Raw genomic sequence first — 16,051 nt, 5'->3', positions numbered from 1 at the left:
AGTTGGCTTTTGTCCTCCGTCATGCTCATGATCATAGTTCGAAGCAGGAAATCCTTCAAGAAAAAGCAAAGTTTCTTCATACATGTTGTTTCTCAGCAGGGTGGTTAACGGTTCCCAGATATTATAAATATTTGTGTGCATTTTTAGTACATAAATTAGTATTAGGTTGGTGCAAAAATAATTGTGGTTTCTGCCTCTAAAAGTAATAGTGAAACCACAATTACTTTTCCACCAATCCTAATATATTATTATAATCTTAAGGAAGGAGTCTTAAATGGGTGCCTACTTCGTGCACTTAGACTCTCTTTGCCTTTTCTTTAATTTATGACCTTTTCAATAAAGAGTAGCATCAAACTCACTTTACATGGAAGGATCAGTGTGCTGTGTCTTCCCTTAACCAGTTACCTCCTGCCTAGTTAAGTACTACTGACTCATCATGTTCTCAATAATAAATTGGAATAGTGATCATCTATATTGCATTTCTGTTAGTTACAATAATTAATGGTCCAAATGCCCAGAAGAGTACAAATGAAATGATCTATAAATTAGGTTCTTCCTACATATCATCTTGCTTTGATGTGTAACATCAAGCTGGGGATAAAGAAAATGTAAGGCAATCAGAAAAGAAAACAGCATAATTTGTTGATATTTGAAGAAGTAAGCTTCATAATTTTCTCTGTAAAACATATTGAAAACTAAAAAGAATCTGGTAGAAACACCTTCATATAATAGTTTAAATGTGACTTCAGATATTATTTCCCATTAACACTGGTTTTGTTTTCCAACCATTAAGAGATTAAAATGTTATCTATAGTTTCAATATTTCTATGAACTGTGAATTACTATACAAGTATGTTATTACTATATTAAACAATATACTAAAATCACTCACTTTTTAAAGCTTCCTCTTCTTGTAGCATGAAATGATGAGGTCTTTTTTCCATCCGTCTCAATAAGATTTAAGCCTTTTCTCATGGAATAAATTATCTCTTCAGTATCTGTAAACCTTTATTATTGAGAGTTTCTATCTGCTGTATACCTGGAGAGTAGCTGACGTCTAATGAAAATTACCCAACCATGTGCACTTTCCTGATTAATGCTGTTAACTCGACTAGATCCAGATACAAATTGCATTTCTGATGAGAATTTACAGACAGCTACTTTTCACATCTAAGGAATAGTGTTGGGGACTTGGTAAATGTTTTGAAAAAGAGAATTTAAAAAATTATGAGCAAAGAAAGTATGTTGTATAAATTTGGGGGCTGGGTCTGAAGAGTAGCAACGCAGTCCTTCCTTGTATCAACAGGAATTGATTCCAGAAACCTGCAGATACCAAAATCTGCGAGTGCTCAAGACCCTCCTATAAAATTGTGACGTGTTCACATATAACTTATGCACATCCTCCTGAATGCTTTAAATCATCTTTATATTACTTATAATATTTAATATAATGTAAATTCTATATAAAGTTATTAAACTGTATTTTAAAATTTTGTATCATTTGAATTTTTAATATTTTCACTGTGGTTGGTTGAATCTGCAGATATGAAGGGCTGACTGTACACTGGAACAAAAGGGCAGGAGAGGTGGAAGATGTGGCAATGTACCAATGCTGATTATTCCCTTTACTACTTGAATGATATTGGGGAAATTAGCAAACTACTTGAGCTTCCTTTTAAAAAAATTAATTAAAAAATTAATAAAATAAATGTAATCTCAACTGCTTTGCAAAGTTGTCATTAGGATTAGATATAATATTGCAAGGAGCACAATGGGCTTTTAATACATGGGGACTATTATTATTCAAAATTCATCAGTCTTCCATTATTTCAATTTAGATTACTGAATTTTATTCCATCAAATGGATATCAGAGGCAGATGGAGTTGTGGATTCGAATCAAAGATTGGTAGTTCCAGAAGGGATCTGAAAGCACCCAGTCTATTAAGTCTAAGATCTTTAAGCAGATAAAAAACCTGAAGCTCAAGCTCATTGTGTCTTATCCTAGATACAATGAAGAAAAATATTACTTACACATGATGTTTCATACAAGACATACATGGTAGTAAAATAAAATGAAATAATTATTATAATGTTAACAATATTTAACATTTTTAAAGTAATAATTGTATTCTTATTATCATAGTGATGATCAGTGGGAGACCTAGGAATGGAAATTAGTCCTTAAATCTTCAAATTTCTTTCCACATGAGCAAAAGTTCTTAAATGGGAATAATGACATAACATTCCAAAATCAAGTCAATCAAATCAAAATGGACAGGGGTAGTATTCACCTACTCTTTTTCATACAGCTTTTTGTGAATTTAAATACGTGGGAAGTGAATTTGGTTAAAGTTGCTTAAATTTCATATCTACCTAAAGAATATATCTTTCCCTAGGAATGTGTTCTACAAAAAAAGGAAAACTAGTGTTAACTCTATGATTTTAGCAAATTTGGGAAGAAAATATGTGCCTGCAATTTTTATAGCATACATTTGTTGTATTACAAATGTATTTGGTAGGCTTGAGATCACAATTTCATATTTTTGGGTCCCTAACAAGACTTTGCTATAATAAAGTGAAAATGATTAGACTAAGCATCTTGTTTGCATGATCTTTTATTTGAATTCAGTGTTCTCTTAATTCTGCATTACAAGTCAAGGATGAGTGTTTGGAGATGAAAATAAATCACACACATAACTGAGGTCCACATTTTTTTATAATCATGTCTTTAGGCAACTGACATTGTTTCATCTTAGTTGCATCTTGAGTGCAGTCAACAGTTTTGAATGTAAGTGAGAAGGGACTGGGACTTTTCCCTTTGTCAACTGGTAGAAATTTTCCATAGGATGTCATTTGCTAATATATTTAGCACTACCTAAATAACGAGAAAGACAGAAGAGAAGGCGCCTTCCAATATAACCTGGTTGCTCTTGATGTATTCCAGTTTTTTTTTTTTCAAATAAACCTGCTAATAGAAAAGTATAGTGAATAAAAATGAGGAGCAAGAATGTTAATTTGTATGTAAGTTCTCATGCTCTACGAAAATTGGAGATGCTTAAAGAGAGTTCACTTATCAGAAAAACACATATGTAAGAGTGGCTTGAATTAGAAAATTGTCAAAGAAGGGGAAGTTGGGAAAGACATTTTATTCTTTTATTTAATATGAAATTCATTTTGTGTGTGAGGAAAAGAAATATTAAAAAAGAATGAAGAATAATATTTTTAAAACTATGAATCATTAACTAATGAATATTATATATTTCCATGGATGCATATAAATGGAGTAAAAGTATAAGTAAGATACATAGTAAATTCATGATAGTGATTACATCTAGAGAAAGAGAAGGGACTAGAAAAGAGAGTAAAGAAGAATTCAACTTAATGTGTATTTTACAATTTATTTAATGTTAAAAAATGAGGCAAATATATCTATATCAGCTAGTTTCTAGAAAAGTTGACAAAGTTTATCTTATTATTTTTGTGGTCCTTTAAACATTTTTGGAAGATTCAAAGTTACTTTTTGTTTTCGGAGAACGGCGTGAACCCGGGAGGCGGAGCTTGCAGTGAGCTGAGATCGCGTCACTGCACTCCAGCCTGGGTGACAGAGCGAGATGCCATCTCAAAACAAAAAATAAAAAACAAAAACAAAAACAAACCAAACAAAAAATAGTTACTTTTCGTTTTTAGTTCTTAGCAGGAAATTTTTGCAATGCTTTCTCTTTTGCTTTTTTTTTTTTCTATTATTATACTTTGGGTTTTAGGGTACATGTGCACAATGTGCAGGTTTGTTACATATGTATCCATGTGCCATGTTGATTTCCTGCACCCATTAACTCGTCATTTAGCATTAGGTATATCTCCTAATGCTGTCCCTCCCCCCTCCCCCAACCCCACAACAGTCCGCGGAGTGTGATATTCCCCTTCCTGTGTCCATGAGTTCTCATTGTTCAATTCCCACCTATGAGTGAGAACATGCGGTGTTTGGCTTTTGTCCTTGCGTTAGTTTACTGAGAATGATGTTTTCCAGTTTCATCCATGTCCCTACAAAGGACATGAACTCATCATTTTTTATGACTGCATAGTATTCCATGGTGTATATGTGCCACATTTTCTTAATCCAGTCTATCATTGTTGGACATTTGGGTTGGTTCCAAGTCTTTGCTATTGTGAATAGTGCTGCAATAAACATACGTGTGCATGTGTCTTTATAGCAGCTTGATTTATAGTCCTTTGGGTATATACCCAGTAATGGGATGGCTGGGTCAAATGGTATTTCTAGTTCTAGATCCCTGAGGAATCGCCACACTGACTTCCACAATGGTTGAACTAGTTTACAGTCCCACCAACAGTGTAAAAGTGTTCCTATTTCTCCACATCCTCTCCAGCACCTGTTGTTTCCTGACTTTTTAATGATGGCCATTCTAACTGGTGTGAGATGGTTTCTCTTTTGCTTTTAATTCTTGACACTATCCAACCAGATATAGACAAAAAACAGATATGTCTTATCTATCTGTCATTTATTTTTATCTATTTTCTTATTTACTTTAGTACAGTTTTTACATGCATTCTTTTATTCTTTTAAATCTTTAGCTGGCTTTCCTCTTTTGGGGCACAGAGAAGCTCTTCACTCACTAGAGAAGCAAAACTAATTCGCTTTGTAGAGGGAGAGAACAGGCCCAAAGGGATGTTGAAGTGGGTATCACCTTTACTTCAGCCTCACACCGATGGATGAGCTGAGGAGTAAGGCCTAATGTATTACTTTCTATTGTCACTGAGAAGCACTGCTGAAAATTGGTTCTTACTGGGTTATCTGTATCAATAGTAAGTGGAAAGTGTGTGTATTTTCCCCTCCCACCCAAAAAAGAGCTTCTCCGGACAAAATTGAGAAGATAAAGAGATCAGCTGGATTTCAGAAAGGCTTCCTGCTGTTAATAATCTAGTTGGCTAAAACTTATGATTGAACGATCAATCCATTTAATTTAACAAGCTGCTCTTTAACAAGTGAATGTGCTTAACGCACTTCATACAGCTCCAAGTCAGCCATTTACATTGTAGTGTGAATTTTCTTTTAGATTACGTATCCTTAATAGGCTAGAATTAGCTGTCTTGGAGGTGGAGAGGAGGGTGGACAAAAAAAAAAAAAAGAATGAGAAAGAAGAAAGTAACTTTGTTTGTTTTTATGTCTTATCCTTATTTCATGAACCTCCACCATCCCAACACTTCAGCATCTAATAAGAAACAATAATCTTACATGGTAATTTGACGAGAATATTTGAGATAAGGCCTACCTCCTCAAACTCAGGATAGTTAAGTATAGGGCAGTGGTTCTCAAAGTGTGGCCCCTGGACCGGCAGCATCAGCATTGCTGGAAACCTGTTAAAAATGCAAATTATTGATCCAAAACTCTAAAGTGATGGCAGACATTTGTGTTTTAATGAAGTGATTCAGATGTAAGCTCAAATTTGAAAGCCACTGGTATAGGGTGCTTTTCTTTGGGTAGAAAGACCTGAGTTTGGACACTTAGTGCGCCATAAATAATGAAAGGAGCTCAGCGTTGAGTTTAGGAGAGAGAGAACATATTGGAATATACACCGTTGGCAGTAAGGGAGGTGGGTATGTGAAAGTTTTGTTTTTAACTGCAAATGGACCAAAGTAAGTAGTACTTGTGCATATTTTAGATCTGCTGTTTCTGTTGCATTATCAGGCAATCTATCCCAATTCTTTACTTTGTTTACGTGAGCATCATATATTTTGCTTGCAAATGTAATAATTAAACCATCATTTTTAAGTTCTTGAATTATTTCAATTTTTTGTAATTTGAGATAAATATTAGAATGCCATTGATGTCTTTTGAGGGCTTTCCTTTTCTTTTCTTCATTTTTTTTTAGCCCTGCAAACACACATTAATGCATTTTTACTGAGGAAACCAACATTTTGAAAGTTACCAGGTATGAATAGCTGTGAATGTTAAGCTAGATGTGCAATTTGACGTTATGAAGTAAAATGAAGGAAACTGACACATCACAATCAGTAATATGAATTCATTAGTAGCATGCTTTAATCAACAAAGATGGCTTAGAAATCTACTTATAGGCTAAAAGTAGATTGCTATATTTTTGGAAAGCGCATATAGAAGGAATGGGAATCCTACCAGACTCACTTCTTTTGCTACACGGCTATATAATGAAAATAACAGATTTGGATTTTTGCCATCTAAATACCTACCTTTCTTGCCAATACCAAAAGCAAAACTCAGAACAAATATGAAAAAAAGAGGATATTTCATAAATTAATGTCCTATAATATCTTTCTTGCCAAGTTGGTTGTGTTTTTTTAAGATTGTAAAGATTCATTTTCAAAATTTTCTGAGTAAGTCTATTGCAACCAGGGATGTGTAGCTGTGAAGGCTCAGTTAGGAGTGCCATTTGACATTACTGAGCAAAGAAAACTGTCAACAGTTCATGTAGTTTGGATATTTGTCCTTGCTCAAATTTCATGTTGAAATGTAATCCCCAGGGATAGAGGTGGGGCCTGGTAGGAGGTGTTTGAATCATGGGGGTGGTTTCTTCAGGAATGGCTGGTGATAAGTGAATTCTCTTGGTGATAAGTGAGCTCTCGCTATGAGCTCATACAAGAGCTGGTAGTTTAAAAATCTGTGGCACCTCCCTCCCTCTCTCTTTCTTGCTTTTGTCATGTGACATACCTGCAGCCCCATTGCCTTCCACCATAATTGTAAGATTCCTGAGGCCTCCTAGAAGCTGAGCTGATGCCAGCACCATGCTTCCTGGAAAGGCTGAAGAACTGTGAGCCAATTACATTTCTTTTCTTTATAACTTACCAGTCTCGAGTATTTCTTTATAGCAATGCAAGAACAGCCTAATAGAAACAGTTGAACACAACCCATATCCCTGTATACGTGGGCTGTTTATGCTAATGTAGGAATTACATTTTATGTGTTTGCAAAGTTTTTGAGATTTCCTCATGACTGAGTCCTGCTCTGAGTTCTATGTGTGACTAGGACAGCTGTGTTAATAGGTTAGATGATTGAAAATGCAAAGAGCTTAATTTACAAAGGTAAACATATTTCCCACATTAATTCTAATATATTTTAGACTTCAAGTTGATTTGTTTTCTGTAAATAAATATTTTACTTTCATTTATTTTAACTGCTAATGAAACGTAAAAGCTAAATTGTTAAAATATCTGCTATGGAACCATTTACAATTTTTTTTCAGATTAAAAGGAGCTATTTCATTACATTATTCAATGGAATAAGTAATATGTTATGACCAAGAATAACTGCATTTGACCATCTTCCCCATTAGCAAAATATAATGTGCCAAGGCAAATAGGTCTGCTTGAAATACTGAGATACAACTGGTGTAGTATTTTATATTATAATAACTCAAGTTCTGTTTATTAGCATTTAAGAATATTAGTCTTCATGCAAAAATATAAAGCTGCTTTTCTTCCCCGGGGTAATGATAAGGAAGAAACAGGGTGAGTCTGGTGAATTGAGAGAATGGTTGATGAAAAGTCATATAGAAAATACTCATGTTTGGTAAATAGCAGGAAGCAAGAAGGATGAATCCAAGCTTCAGTAATGACTTTCAATATTTCTTGGCTAGCAATATTACCTGTATCATTCTCTATTTGGTTTTGAAATGGGTGATATTATGGAAAAGTATTTGCCCACTGATAGGTATTTTTTTTTCTTTTTTTTTTTTTTTTTGAGACAGAGTCTCGCTCTGTTGCCCAGGCTGGAGTGCAGTGGCGTGATCTTGGCTCACTGCAAGCTCCGCCTCCCGAGTTCACGCCATTCTCCTGCCTCAGCCTCCAGAGTAGCTAGGGCTACAGGTGCCCGCCACCACGCCCGGCTAATTTTTTTTTTTTTTTTTTGTATTTTTAGTAGAGACGGGGTTTCACTGTGTTAGCCAGGATGGTCTCGATCTCCTGACATCGTGATCCATCCGTCTAGGCCTCCCAAAGTGCTGGGATTACAGGCGTGAGCCACCGCGCCCGGCCACTGATAGGTATTTTTAAATCTACCTGCAAGGTCAATCCAAGTATTTCACAGGTATCCAGGAGTTTTCAGATTCTTGGATTCAGGTACAATATGAAAAAGTAATATATTTCCTTTTAAGATTTTAGCATTTCATCTTCCCATTCTCATTAAAATCAGATAGAATAAAAAAGTTATAAGGTAGAAAACTTGAACATTTGAAGTTCTATAAAACTGATTCAAAAACCATGGGTAGAAATTAGAGCCAACTCCAACTTCCTGTTATGTAATTAATCTGTCTTCAGAGGAGTAATTTTTTTGAGACAAAACACTTTTTTTCTTCCTTACTTCAGCACCTTAAAATGTATCATGATCTGTCATTGCCTTGGCTCTCACAATATTAACTAGAGTGTCAAACTATTAACTAGTGGACAAACTGTCAAATACTTAGTAAAAAAGTCATAATGTTTAAGAATTTATTGGGTTGATTATATGCAAATTTCACTCTAGTGTCATAGAAAGCCATTTATGTTTTTGCTAAAGTCCTGTTTTTAAATGATTAAAAAAACCCTGAGTACCATGTAGGACTTGATTATAATTTCAATCTGATTCCTTGGGTCATGCAGCTTTAGGATAGTCAGAAGTATCTGGAATAGCCCCAGGCCTCCAAAAGCAGCAACTCTTCAGAAGAAATAGTCTATTCTAGATTCACCGCTGTTAAAATATTTAGCTAAATTGCTGACAGTTTCTTTAGCAAAGGTCAGCATAATAAAAACATGGTTGAAAATTACCATATAAGAGGAGTGAAAGCATACCCAACAACAAGCCCAAATAACTTTACTTTATCAACTTCTCAGAGTGATTTATTTGAAGAGCAAAGCCAGAAAAGCTCAGAGAAGAAATGGTTAAATTAGACAAGCTCCCTCATCACAGGAAGATTAAGAGAGTAATTTGTGTTTGTCTGGAAACAAGCGATTTGCAATAGTGAAATTTCTGGTATGAGAGTTGAAGAAGTGTCAAATGAAAAAGAAGTTATTGAAATAGCTGAAATAGCCAGGGGGTCTTTGAGCCTCATTGCTTTGTTAGTGGTACCGTACTTGTTATGAAGTTCTGTGAACTGCTAAAATCTGGTTTGGGATTTGGAGTCATGTGCAGCAATACACATGAGTACAGAAAATGTTCCCAAATAAACGTGGGCTTCTGATCAGGAGAAACCAAGGCTGCTCACTCGACACAATTATTGCTTTCCAGTCCTGTTTCCATATCAGTCCCTTGTTAGTTGCTGTTGGCTTTAACCCAGAACCCACCTGCATATTTCCTTTATCCCACTTTTGTCCTTTTTGGAACAGGCATTTCCTGTTTTGTTGTCCTGTCCAAATCCATAGTTCTGCTTTTGTCATAGGAATTAAGCTTTGGATTCCTGGCTGCAGTCTCTTAGCACCCTAACCCTTAGCCACCAAGTTTTTACCTTTGTCTTCCTTTTCTCATTTCCATCCTTATTGTTCCACGTAAGCCTTTTCTCACTAGATAGGTGAGGATAAGCATGAAGGAGATTCCTTTAATGCCATATAATGCAACCTTAAATTAAAGAGATTGATTGATGAGAAAAGCTTTATGGAACTGGGTCTCGTTACCTAATAGAATTGTTCTAATCCTCTCTTCTCAACTTGTTAAAATGACTGCAGCTTTGTATAGAAATAAAAATGAGATGTTGGGGAGACAAATGGCTTTAAGTGTTCTATTAGTCTCTGAATTAACGGTGTTTCTCATGGGGACAGGGTCAGTCTTTCTAAGACAAATCTTGTGACAATACAGTTCTCCTAATGTACTGAACTAGAAATAGATATATATGATGGTGTTTTTCTTTGGAACCCATATCTAAAGAAAACATTTTATCTTCCCTAAAACACAAATCAGGTACATCGTAAAATTATTCTGAATGCTAACTGTATGTTTTCAAGGTATTGGGGTCTGTAAATTCTGATTTTCAGCAGTAATTACTTCAAATTCCTGCCTGTTTAATTGTTTTATTCTCTTTGAATCTATCACATTAAATTACTGGGCCTAATAATACATGGAGATAATTCACAAGCAAAAAGTAAAGGGGCAGAAAATGTCAATGGAAATAATGCTATCCATTATATATGGAAATACATGGAGTGGGAGCACTGTCTCTAGCTCTGGTTTCCTCTTTACATCACTTCTCAATACAGGCATCAAAAGGGAAACTCTTCTACATAATTTAAGGGAAACAGCCCAGGATATTTACAACCACAAAATCAAGAAATTCCTCAGTAATTTCTATGAGTGCGTGTTTGCTAAGAAAGGGAAATCGGCATCACATGTGATTTGAGAATGGCTGGCAATCAATACGTCTCAGCCAGAAAGAAGAAAAACCAATAAATAGAGCAACAGAAAAAGACAAGATCATCTCTAATGCCATGTACATCCTAGAAGAAAGACACTTTTATCTTGAGGAGTAAAAGGGTGAGAGATTCTCTAATGCTGTTCTCACACTGGCCATACTTTTCTCAAGACTCCAGATGCCTTGCTAACCCTAACTTAGGTGCAATTCAGCTTAGTTCAACACACGCTCACTAAAAAACAATTAATGCAGTAGGCGAGAGGTGAGATGCTAATTAAATAAGTATAAAGAAGGTGTAATTTTTACCCCACAGAAGCTTGCAATGGAAACATATCCATCGAATGCAGAGATCATCACAGATTTCATGGGGATGTAGGAACAAGGAAGGGGGACTCAACATGAAAGGTTATTCTAGGCAGCTTTAATTATTATTATATTGCCTACTGCAGTATTCAGGGTCCATTCAGGCTTCCAAGAAGCCAGTGGTCAGAGGAAGCTGTTGTGCCTTTTGTCCAGCATCATTGTCCATAAGCCATGAAATTCTCATCACTGTATGGGGTTAGAGGCCAATGCCCCGACGTGAACATGCAATGTGCTCCAAAGGAAACAACCATCGTCAACACAACTTCTTTCACTCTAGCAATCAATCCAAGTGTAGTGGGTCAAATGGTGCCCTCCCGCAACAAAAATATATTTAAGTCTTAATCCTCAGAGCATGTAACTATTACCTTATAGGGCAAAAGAGTGAGGATTACCTTGTATGTCAAAAGATGAGATGAAGTTAAGGATCTCGAGCACCGTCTGGAATTTACCCTGAATTATCTGAGTGAGCCCTAAATGCAATCATGCGTATCCATCTAAGACAGAAGCAGATGGAATTTTGAGAGAGAAAAGGAGGAGGTAAAATGAAGACAGGCAGAGATGGGAGTGGTGCAGCCAAGAGCCAAGCAACACCTGGCACCACCAGCAGCTGGAAGAGGAAAAGAAGAGATTTATCTCTAGAGTCTTAGAAGGAAGCACAGCCCTGCTTTAATTTTGGATTTTTGGCTTCCACAATAAGAAGAGAATAAATTGATGTTGCCTTAGTCCATCCAGTTTATGGTAATTTGTTACAGCACTCTAGAAAACTAATACAACAAACAAAGCCTGACTGAGCAGAGTGGAAAGTTAGCAGAGAGGAAGGAGAGGTGAGACCCTTCTCTTGGCCTAGTGAGATCTGTTCCCTTATTGTAGAAGAAATGTGGGACTCTCTTCTTTTGTGACATATGACAAAGTTTTGGCAGGTGGGAAGGAGTGGAGGGCTTTTCAACCTTGTGGGCTAGATTTCATCAGTGATTCCATGGCAAAGGCTAAATGGGTTTCAGCACTGTGTTTAAAGTCTGCTGGTTTTACACATTCAAATTCTACCCCAACTCATATTTCCTGCCTGCTTCTATCTGTATTCTCCAGACATAGCATCATCTCTCACATTCTGAAATAAAAGTGACTAATATAATTCATAGTGAGAATTTTTTTTCTCTCTTACCAGAATTCTTATAAATTACATAGTATTTCTTTTCAAATCAAGTCTTGGACTGCAGTGTAGTAAAACTTTATAATTTCCATTAAAACTAGATCAATTCTACGAACTGTGCTATGTGAATATCATATATTAATTAATTATCTCTGAATTTAATTAATGCTACCAAATGATTTTATAAAACAGCTTTCAATTTAAAAAAAAGGCTCCCTGGTTGCATTAAAAGAGTAAAAAATATCTTTTCTCTATGCCTCATAAACCAAGTTTAATCTGTAACAATGGAATCTCAGGTGGATTTTATTTATTTATTTTATAAATAAAATCCCCATTTTCAATCCTACTCAGGTAGGGGACTTTATTTATAACTCATTTGTACATAAGGAGGGCTTTTGCTAAAACCCTCAGAAGAATATTGTGATACAACCACCACAATGCATTAACAGCTTTGTGACAGATCATATCCTTTTCTACAGGTCAGAGTTCTATGCATATATTGAATTCTGATCGAATTTTCTTTCACCTGTTCATTCCGGCATCCATATTTATTAAGCATCTGCTTAAATACCAAAATTGTATTCACTGTGCTTAGAGAACTCATAGTTTTAAAGTGAGATAAAGTTGTAAATGATTTTAATACTTGATGAGAATGTGTAGGAACATGCTCAGCAAATCTGAATATATGAAAAAAGGAGTTCCTCAGTTTGATTAAGGAGATGTTTTAGGGAGTAGAAGAGGTGGTTATAGTTTGTTATGAATATGAATGAAGAGTAAGAGATTAATAGTTTGACAAGTGAGACTGACCATTTTAGTTGGAAGGAATAGAATGTCCAAAACACAGTCGTAGAAGAAAAAATTACTCACTTGCCAGAAATCCTGTAGGGCTAAAATAAAATACAGGAGATACCGTGATGGGAAGTGATCTAACCTTATAGGCAATAGTGGAGGCAGAGGAAAATGAAAATTACGGTAATTTGTTACAACAATTTAGGAAACTAATATACTAAGCAAAGGCTGACTGAGTAAGAAGTTTCAGGCGAAGAGTTTCTATGATCATATTTGATTTTTAAAAGATTGTTCTGTAAAGTATTGATAAATATTTGTGTAATCATATCATTTTTTAAATCCCTAGATCTAGTATAGTGTCTGGCATGTAGCAGAGACACATGCATTTGTTGACTTAATAAAAATAAAGGGGGAGAGCCTGGAGGTGGAAAGAAAAAGAAGACAAAAGAAGGAATGATTAGAACATAGTTTCTGAGGATGAATGAAAAGGATGACATTGATGTGGAAGAGGAAAGAGAGTGATTCTCCAGATTATTGGCATTGAAAACTAAAAGCATTCATAGATGACTAACTGTAAGAGTAATATTACCCTCGAATTTTTAATGCACTTCATGTTTACGGCTTATCTCATCTTCTGGCAAGACAGTAAGCTCTTCAACGGCAGTGGTCATGTTTTGTATTACTCTGAATCTCTAATGAAGCAAACACAACACAAACACACAGTCCATTTGACTTTCACAAATGAATGAGTCAGTGAATAAATTGACTCTAGGCACTGAGATATGATTGACTATGGAGGGACAGGCACCCAGGCTGAACTTGAACATTTCAGCATCTTTAAATGATAATACAAGATCTTGAATAATAAAAGGAATAGCAATTTACATTGCCTTTTTAATGGATTAATATGGGTACATAGTAGGTGTATACATTTATGAGGCACATGAGATATTTTGATACAACCATACAATGTGTAATACTCCCATCAAGATAAATGGGTGTCTGTCACCTTAGGCATTTATAAGTTTTTTGTGTTACAAATATTCAAATTATACTCTTTTTTTTTTTGAGACAGAGTCTTGCTCTGTTACCCAGGCTGGAGTGCAGTGGTGCAATCTCCACTCACTGCAACCTCTGCCTCCCAGGATCAAACGATTCTCGTGCCTCAGCCTCCCTAGTAGCTGGCACTACAAGTACACACCATTGTGCTTGGCTAATTTTTTTGTAGTTTTGGTAGAAATGGAGTTTCACTGCCTTGGCCAGGCTGGTCTAGAACTCCTGACCTCAAGTGATATACCTGACTCGGCTTCCCAAAGTCTTTTAGCTATTTTTAAACATACAGTAAATTATTGTTGACTGTACTCACCCAGTTGTGCTATCAAATACTATATCTTATTCATTCTACATAACTATATTTTTATACCTATTAACCATTCCAATTCCCCCCTCTGCACCACTACCTTTCTCAGCTTCTGGTAACCATCATTCTGCTCTCCATCTGCAAGAGTTCGATTGTTTTAATTTTTAGCTCCCACAAATGAGTGAGAACATAAGAACAATTTTGTCTTTCTGTACCTGGCTTATTTCAGTTAACAAAATGTCCTCTAGTTCTATTCATGGTGTTCCAAATTATAGGATCATATTCTTTTTATGGCTGAATAGTACTCTATTGTGTATATGTACCATATTTTCTTTATCCATTCATTTGATGATGAACACTTAGGTTGCTTCCATATCTTGGCTATTGTAAATAGTGTTGCAATAAACACGGAAGGGTAGATACCTCTTTGACATGCCGAGTTCCTTTCTTTTGGGTGTATACCTAGCAGTGAGATTGCTGGATCATATGGGAGTTCTATTTTTAGTTTTTTGGGGTGCCTCCATACTGTTCTTCATAGTGGCTGTACTCATTTATATTTTCACCAGTAGTCTGTGAGGGTTCCCTTTTCTTCATGTCTTTGTCAGCATTTATGATTGTCTATCTTTTCGATAAAGCCATTTTAACTGGGGTGAGATGTTATCTCATTGTAGTTCTGATTTGCATTTCTCTGTTGATCAATGATGTTGATCATCTTCTCATATACCTGTTTGCCATTTGTATATCTTCTTTTGAGAAATGTCTATCCACATCTTTTGCCTATTTTTCAATGAGATTATTAGAGTTTTTCCTGTTGAGGTGTTTGAGCCCTTTACATATTCTGGTTATTAGACCCTTGTCACATGACTAGATTGCAAATATTTTCTGCCATTCTGTGGGAAGTCTCTCTATATTGTTGAATTTTTCCTTTGTTGTTCAGAAGCTTTGAAATTTGATGTGATCCCATTTGTCCATTTTTCCTTTGGTTGTCTGTGCTTGTGGGATATTACTCAAGAAATTCTTCCACGGTGAAACCCCGTCTCTACTAAAAATATAATTAGCCGGGTGTGGTGGCGGGCGCCTGTAGTCCCAGCTACTCGGAAAGGCTGAGGCAGGAGAATGGAGTGAACCCGGGAGGTGGAACTTGCAGTGAGCCGAGATTGCACCACTGCACTCCAGCTTGGGCAACAGAGCGAGACTCCGTCTCAAAAAAAAAAAAAGAAATTCTTGCTCAGACCAACATCCTGGAGAGTTTCTGCAATGTTTTCTTGTAGTAGTTTCATAGGTTGAAGTCTTAAATTTAAATCTTTAATCCATTTTGATTTGGGTTTTGTACAAGGCAAGAGATAGGGGTCCAGTTTTTTCTTCTGCGTGTGGATATTTGGTATTCCCAGCATCATTTATTGAAGAGACTGTCCTTTCTTGCAGTTGAATATTGATATATTTTTCTAGGTTTGTGAAAATTTTTTTTCTTGTTGTTGTTTTTGAGATGGAGTCGCACTCTGTCGCCCAGGCTGGAGTGCAGTGGCGCAATCTTGGCTCGCTGCAACCTCCATCATCCGGGTTCAAGCAATTCTCCTGCCTCAGCCTCCTGAGTAGCTGGGATTACAGGCACCTGCCACCACACCCGGCCAAATTTTGTATTTTTAGTTTCACCATCTTGGCCATGGGGTTTCGCCATCTTGGCCAGGCTGGTCTTGAACTCCTGACCTCATGATCCACCTGCCTCGGTCTCCCAATGTGCTGGGATTACAGGCGTGAGCCACCGTGCCCGGCCAGTGAAATATTCTGTTATTATCCCTTTGAATAAACTTTCTACCTCACCTATCTCCACCTTCTGTTTAAAACCAATAACTCTTAGATTTGTCCTTTTGAGGCTATTTTCTAGATCTTGTAAACATTTTTCATTTTTTTTTCTGTTGTCTTCTCTGACTTTTTGTTTTCAAATAACCTGTCTTCAAGCTCACAAATTCTTTCTTCTGCCTCATCAATTCTGCTGTTGACTCACATGCATTCTTCAATAT

The sequence above is a fragment of the Hylobates moloch genome, unplaced genomic scaffold (genome assembly GCF_009828535.3).
Source record: "Hylobates moloch isolate HMO894 unplaced genomic scaffold, HMol_V3 SCAFFOLD_10, whole genome shotgun sequence".
Taxonomy (NCBI): domain Eukaryota; kingdom Metazoa; phylum Chordata; class Mammalia; order Primates; family Hylobatidae; genus Hylobates; species Hylobates moloch.
Note: the sequence above shows the minus strand (reverse complement) of the source record.